The sequence below is a fragment of the Eurytemora carolleeae genome, unplaced genomic scaffold, assembly GCF_000591075.1.
Source record: "Eurytemora carolleeae unplaced genomic scaffold, Eaff_2.0 scaffold843, whole genome shotgun sequence".
NCBI classification, from domain to species: Eukaryota; Metazoa; Arthropoda; class Copepoda; order Calanoida; family Temoridae; genus Eurytemora; species Eurytemora carolleeae.
This window is the reverse complement of record NW_019396979.1, coordinates 124,689-132,132: the sequence shown is the minus strand read 5'-3', so window position 1 is coordinate 132,132 and position 7,444 is coordinate 124,689. Positions and strand designations below refer to the sequence as shown.

At 29.4% G+C, this 7,444-nt stretch overlaps 1 long non-coding RNA gene across 1 annotated transcript; it reads left to right on the top strand.

Moving 5' to 3' along the window:
- Positions 1-3,935: 3,935 nt before the first annotated feature.
- Positions 3,936-4,562, top strand: LOC111710738 (uncharacterized). The gene is made up of 2 exons (XR_002767117.1): positions 3,936-4,043; positions 4,295-4,562. It is a non-coding gene; the product is annotated as an uncharacterized LOC111710738 (long non-coding RNA).
- Positions 4,563-7,444: the final 2,882 nt, after the last annotated feature.

The following is a 7,444-nucleotide window of genomic DNA, read 5'->3' as shown; positions in this document are numbered from 1 at the left end:
AAATTAACAATGGTACCATAAAAAAGCTTTGTCTGAACAAGTATTAATTATTTATGTTTTTGTTTATTTAAACTATTTATTTTAATTTGCAGTTTCTCTGTGAAAGTGCAATTGCGCATTTCATGCTTATAACAATGGCATTATCTGCCTCATTTTTGATAAGATTAAGGTTTCAGGGGTACACCGTTGTAGATACAGAAATAAGCCAATTAGATTGGTTTTAAATATAAAATTTTCCTTGTACAAAGCTCATCAGAACTTGTGTTTAAAAACTTGAAAGAATTTGAATTAAACTGAAATAATCTTGATTTTAACATTGACGGAATTTAGCGGGTTTAAAGATAACTTCTTTGGTTTCAAATTGGAATTTTTTCTTGTCTACAAATCTTCAGAAAAAAAAAGAGTTCAGACGTAATTTTAAGAAACATGAGTGGGATGTTGGATTCACTTAAAGTGATAGAGTAACATACCCTATTCACACTAGTACCCTTGTCTGATAAGAAATGAATGAGATATCCATGATTCCTCTTTAAAAAATGTATCATTTTAATTGTGAATTCTCTAAAACTTGAGGATTTTTCACTATAGAAACAACAGAGGGAAATTGTCAGAATTAAAAAGACGACAATTTCTTCCACATTATTTGACTAGATAAAGAGTTGAAGGGTACTGTTGTAAATCGGGAACTGCCTCTTTTTTATGGTCACTTAAAATTCCAAGGACAGTGCCTTTAAAGATACTGTATAAGCGCAATTTCAAGTGACTCTGACAATGCCAGATTAATAACGGTTGAAATCTTGATCTGATCAAAAATATGGAGGTTATTGCAGTTTTTCTAGGTTTAATAGTATTCAATTAAGATAATTCCAATAATCCGATATGATTTCATGCAGTAGAATTGGCAAGTCATTCTTGTAGAAAACACACAATCCAAAACAATCAGTTCTCAAAATTGTATGCATTGACAGCTATTTAAGAATTTATCAGACAAAGCTTTTAAGATGACGGTTTTGAATCAGGCGTTACAATCTTTGCATGGAGGGTCAATTGAAATCACCCTGACAGCCCCTTTAAAGGGACTGTTAAGGTAAAATGAAAAGGGGGTATAGGTTTAAGCCAAAAAANATACCTGTAAACAGAACATTTTTGGTAAGAGTTAAATATATTTTTAAAATTAAATTTTCCATTACAGATTTTTCAAAACAATTGGTTACTTTTTAATTTTCTGCTGATTATAAGATTATTTTTCTAACTTTATATGATTTTTAAATTTTTTGAAAGATTTTTTTTATTATCAAATGTAGAGACTGAGAACTGTTTAAAATGTCTAAAGATTAATTTTCTGTTGAGTAAAAACCTTTTATAATTTTTTAATCAATCATCTAATTCAAATTTTTTTAGATGCATATAGTACGTGCAAGCCGGTAAATTCTTTGACACATAACTGCGTTAAACGTAATATGCTTGGATTGTGTCCACACTGTGTTATTTGTGATGTAATAGGAGAAGCGACAGGAACAACTCTTCCATACTGTCCATAATAGATTAAAAAAATGGTTTTTGATTTAATTTGATTGTGACATTTTTTTTAATTTGTGTGATTTAATTAGGTTGTACTATTGGATAATTAATTGGATTTGAAATAAATATTTTCTAACATCTTTTTTATTTAACATATTTGCGATTTTTCTTACTCTCGATTATGAAAAGTAAAAAGTAGTTCTTAAGTAGTTCTTCTTAAGCCTGGTTTAACCAGTTCTCTTCAACTTAAACCATGTCTACTTCCAGTTCAACTTCATAGTCAACTTCTTATGCTTATGTTTATACTGGTTGACAATATAATAAAATGATTACAAGCATATCTTTCAAACTATCAAGTGAAAGTTTTTTATCGTTTTAAAACATTTTTTTAGCAAACCCAAAATAATTTTTAAAGTAAAATCTCTTTACACTGTTCATTCCTCTTTCATATAAGAGTACCAACAAGCGGGATTTTTTTCATTTAACTATACCTGAATAAAAAGGTGTTGTTTTATATTGTTATATTTTAAGTCTCATAGAGTAACATTTAACATTTGACGTTTTTGTACTCTTTCCCTTTTTTCTTTTCTCTTTTTATCAAAACTACCACCAAAAGTTTCTGCATTGAAGCCAATTTATTTTTACAAAAGACAATCTATATATATACTTTGCTTGTCTGTCTGTCCGTTTGCATCCAATAAACGTCAAAACGGCTTAACCGATCGAGTCCAAATTTTTGTGAGGGACCTTGCGTGACTCAACTGCACAAAAATACATTTTTAAGTTAGAATTTGAAAATATTTTGTACTCTTTTTAAGAGAATTGTTCTGTAAGAAATTTAATGCAAACATTTTGGAAAATGCAATGTTTCAAAATTGCTATAATTTTTGAGTAAATTGATGTTTTCATTAGTAGTCAGATTGAAACACTTGAGATGTTAACAACTCTGTCTCAGGGAGCAACTTGGCTCCTTCATGATGATGATACAGATACCTAGCCAGCAACAGGCGATGCTTCCATCCAGCCCAATAATGTCCTAAGAGTTCCAAAAAAATTATCATAGGAACCAATTGAGGAGACATTTAATCCCTCAACCCTGAAATGATAAAACCGAGAACTCTCCCCCTGATCTGAAGCCTGGAGGGAGTTGAAACCTGATGTTCAAGTTCCTGTTGATCTGCACCACCAACATGAAGCTCTACAACGCTCCCATGATGTGCTTACAGATATTCGTCAATAGTTCCTTTGGTAATGGTTACAAAAATACGTATTTTTACATATTCCTAAACCTAAAAATACGTAAATATACGTATGTCATACGTATTTTTAAGTTTTCGGGTTAGTAGGGATGGCAATTAATTTTTCCATTATTCTAATATCATACATTTGATACCTCCATCAAAGTATTCTCAGTTAAAATTTATAGATTCCCACCTGAATCCAGAAAATGTGAAAAATATTAACAGAGTGGGAAAATATGATAAAATAGGGGGGAAAAAGTGGGAAAAGTGATCTAAAATTTAAAACACCTATGGCCTGTCTTTGAATCAGACTTTTTGGTAAAAAAGCTTTAAAAAACATGGAAAAAATGCGGGTAGTAATTTTTCCCCATTTATTTTTCAATACTATCCAATTAAGATCTGCGTGCAAAAGATTTTTTATTTTCGATGAAAATGAATTCATGAATCCAGAAAATGTGAAAAATATTAACAAAATGGGGAAATAAGATAAATAGGGTGAAAAAGGAAGAAAAGTGATCTGAAAATAAGCAATGAGACTCCTGACCAACAGTTAGGTATTTAAAAACCTCCATGGCCTGTCTTTGAATCAAATTTTTTGGTAAAAAAGCTTTAAAAAACAGGGGAAAAAATAATTTATCCTCATTTTTTTTTATTAATAGTATCCAATTGAGATTTGCGTGCAAAAATTTTTTTATTTTTGATGAAAAATGAAATCATGAATCCAGAATATGTTAAAAATATTAATTAAGCGGGAAAATATAATAAAATAGGGGGAAAGTGATCTGAAAAACCTTAAACTTTGTTCTTATTTTTAAATTAAGATAATTCCGATACGACTTCATGCAGTAGAAATTGGCACTCTTGTAGAGAACACACAATCCAAAATAATCAGTTCTTAAAATTTTAAGCATTGACAACTATTTAAGAATTGATCAGACAAAGCTTTTAAGATCTTTGCATGGAGGGTCACTAGAAATCACCCTGACAGCCCCTTTAAAGGGACTGTTAAGGTAAAATGAAAAGGGGTATAGGTTTAAGCCTAAAAATTTTAGGACTTGATCGCCACCAATTTAAGTTCTATCTGATGTTCCTTTCTCGAGAAAATTTATAAAACTGTGTCCGACAAGTGTACATTCAAGTAGTTTTTCAAGTTCCCTAACAGTTTTTTTTACTAGTATAGTAAATTAAAAATTCAAATACTATCTAACTTTTTGTGTGGATAAATTGTCTTAATTCAGATCGTGCTTCAGTGTGATGATACCTGTAAACAGAACATTTTTGGTAAGAGTTAAATATATTTTTTAAATTAAATTTTCCAGTACAGATTTTTCAAAACAATTGGTTACTTTTTAATTTTCTGCTGATTATAAGATTATTTTTCTAACTTTATTTGATTTTTAAATTTTTTGAAAGATTTTTTTTATTATCAAATGTAGAGACTGAGAACTGTTTAAAATGTCTAAAGATTAATTTTCTGTTGAGTAAAAACCTTATATTTTTTAATCAATCATCTAATTTAAAACAATTTTTAGGTACATATAATTACTGCAAGGATAATCTGAAAAAGGAAGCTTCAGTTTTAAAAGACTGCATAGAAACAGAAATGAGAGGAAGGTGTTCACAATGTGATATTTGTGATGTAATGTTTGATAAAGGATCAATTCTTCAAGGCTGTCCATTATAGATATAAAAATGGCTTTTGATTTAATTTGATTTTGACATATTTATAATTTGTGTGATTTAATTCGGTTGTTCTATTGGATAATTAATTAGATTTAAAATAAATATTTTCTAAAATTGTTTTTATTTAATATATTTGAGATTTTTCTTACTCTCGATTATCACTTTGGTCTAAATTTTGAAAAGTGAAAAGTTCAACTTCATATTCAACTTCTTATGCTTGTTAATTAATAGTTTATACTGGTTGACAATATAATGAAATGATTAAAAGCATTTGTTTCAAATGCTGCTAAAATCTTTATTCAGGTATTTCAGTTGAAGCTCAGAATAAAAATAAAGTAAATAAAGAATTCATTTTTGAAACTTTTGTGAGATAAAACATTTATACTAAAAAAAACATGCAACTAAAATATATATAAAAGACATAATTTATTCAAAACAGGGTATGCCAGATTAACAATGGTACCATTTAAACTTTATTCTACGCAAAATTATTCAAGATATCATTGCTTCCTATTTGATAATTTTCAATCGTAAGTTACTTGCGGAATTATAATTATAAATGCTCTTTAATGCTTAAAATTATGTCGACTATTCCTTTAAAGATCTTGCATAAGCACATAAACATAACTAATTCATAAACTAATTCTGAAAGCGTATCCACCCCCAAATCAGGAGTTTTGAACGTCGAATTTGCGCTTAAACTCAGGATTTACAGATCTTTAAAAAGTGAAATATGTCTCAAATGAATCCTAAAGAAGTTTTCCACAACACTGCGTCCTCAGTTCAACTACCTTACATAGCCGGTCACTCCTTTTAAATCAGGTAGAGAGAGAATTCAATATATTTTTAAATATAAAGTTACAAAGTAGAAAATATATATATATGACGTGGCTTCTAGAAACTCCTCTATTCTTCTCCCTGCCGCGAAAGGTTCTTCCTAGGAAAGACGACTTTCATAGCCGCCACACTTGAATGAAAAAGTTTGGAGATAATTGATTACTGTTATGAAGTACAAGGTTACTTGCATGAATTATATATGAGACATTAATTTATTTCCTTTAAACACTTCATATACTTCAAACCAATAGTAAATGTTCTAAGGGACTGTTAGATGTAATTTCAAGTAACTAATCCATTAAAGGTCCTATCAACAACGGTACCATTTAAACATTTATCTGGGTAACAATGAGAAAGATATCGTTGTTATTTCAACTTAAAAAGTTATGAATTCTGTAAATTTTGTTCTTTGTCTTTCCACTAGTCACTTTTATGGACTATGGACAAATTAAATATTTCAAGATAGAAAAACTAAAGTTGTTTCCTTGTTTTGTTTTTAAATAACTATTTAATACATAACAAGAAACAACATTATGAAACGGCAACATGGTAAATATATACTGGATTTTTGGAGAAGACGACATTAGTTACTATCTTTGTCTACCCTAGAAAATGCGTCGAATTTTGGTAAATTTTCTGATGCGCTATCTTTAATCAGCAAAGTCTTTGGTCCAACGTATACTTCTTAGTATTCCTTTTATCTATGGTTTCTTTAGTCATTTGCTTTTAATTATCATAATGTAATTTATAAATTAATAAAAGAGATGGTTAGAGAAAGGGGTATAGGCTAACAACTTTTCGTATTCGATGATGATCGCTACTTATCTTACTTATCTGTTCCGTCTGAAAGGAGAAAATGGTTAAACACAACTCATACCGAAGAGCGTAGCGTCCATACATATTCATGGAGTAAGAATCAGAATCAGAGCGTAAATAATTCAATTTAACCATTCAGATATTATAATCCATTATTATCGAATTTGATTTGATGCACTCTATTTTCGTTGATATTTTTTATAAGATTTTTATTTGTTATTTATACGATGTACTTTAAACAATGATTTTTTGGTTGCTAGGCGTTGCTAGCTGTCTTTAGGTGTCTTTTCCACGTGGAACCACGGAAACATCTATTGCAGAGACACCTAGCAGCCAAATAATTATCTTTGAAATGCATGAAATAATTGTTTTGTAATGTAGAGGGTGATTTTAAAAGTCGATTTTTTAAAGGTTTATGGCAAAAAAAAAATAATTTCAATATTTATTAACTCGATATTATATGATATTTGATAAAGAAATTAATTATCTCCAGTATTGTAAATCGTTCTCTGCTTATTTAAGAGTCTCTCAAACAAGTTCTAAACTTGAAACCGATATTTGTACAATTAGACTGTACTTCATCACATGGAGGACGAAATTAATATTTTCAAAGCTGGAATCCTATTCTACAAAATCTTCTCATATATCTATAATTCCTTCAATGTTATTACAACTGGTCCAAAACTAACAAGAATTATCTTTTAGTAAAATGGGGAAAAATCATCTTGTATATTGTATATGAAACAAATCAAATATTATTAACTAAAAACGATTTACGAATTCATCAAATTGAATTCGACAGTTATAGGTTGTAACTATCTGAGTGGAATAATGCAACTTTGTGAATTTGTATGGAGGCTATGTTCTTAAATATGAGTCGTGTCATTCTTTGTGTACAACCCTGTATCTGACTAAAGTGCATTTATTTATTCTACAAAATACCAAATATTTGATATAAGATATTCATATGTACTTATTGTCTAATTATTTATTAACGAATTAGTATGCACGTCAGCACGTCAGTTATCAGCCAGCGATATAAGGTAAAACTTTGTTAAACATTTTTTTCACCAAAATATGACTGGGCAAATTCTATATAAAATTTTTGTATCATCTTAAACATTGACAGTTGTTTTTTCCAATTAGACAATTCTTTGTACCATCTTAAAGGGAGTGTTCGCGAAAAATGAAAGGGGGTATAGGCTTAATGCGATATAAAGGCGCATTTGATCACTTCTAATCTTGCTTCTATCTGTTGCGTCTATAAGGAGAAAAATGTTAAAAACGACTAATACCGAAGAACGTTATAGCGTCCATACAAATTTGCGCTGGATTTTCGAACATTC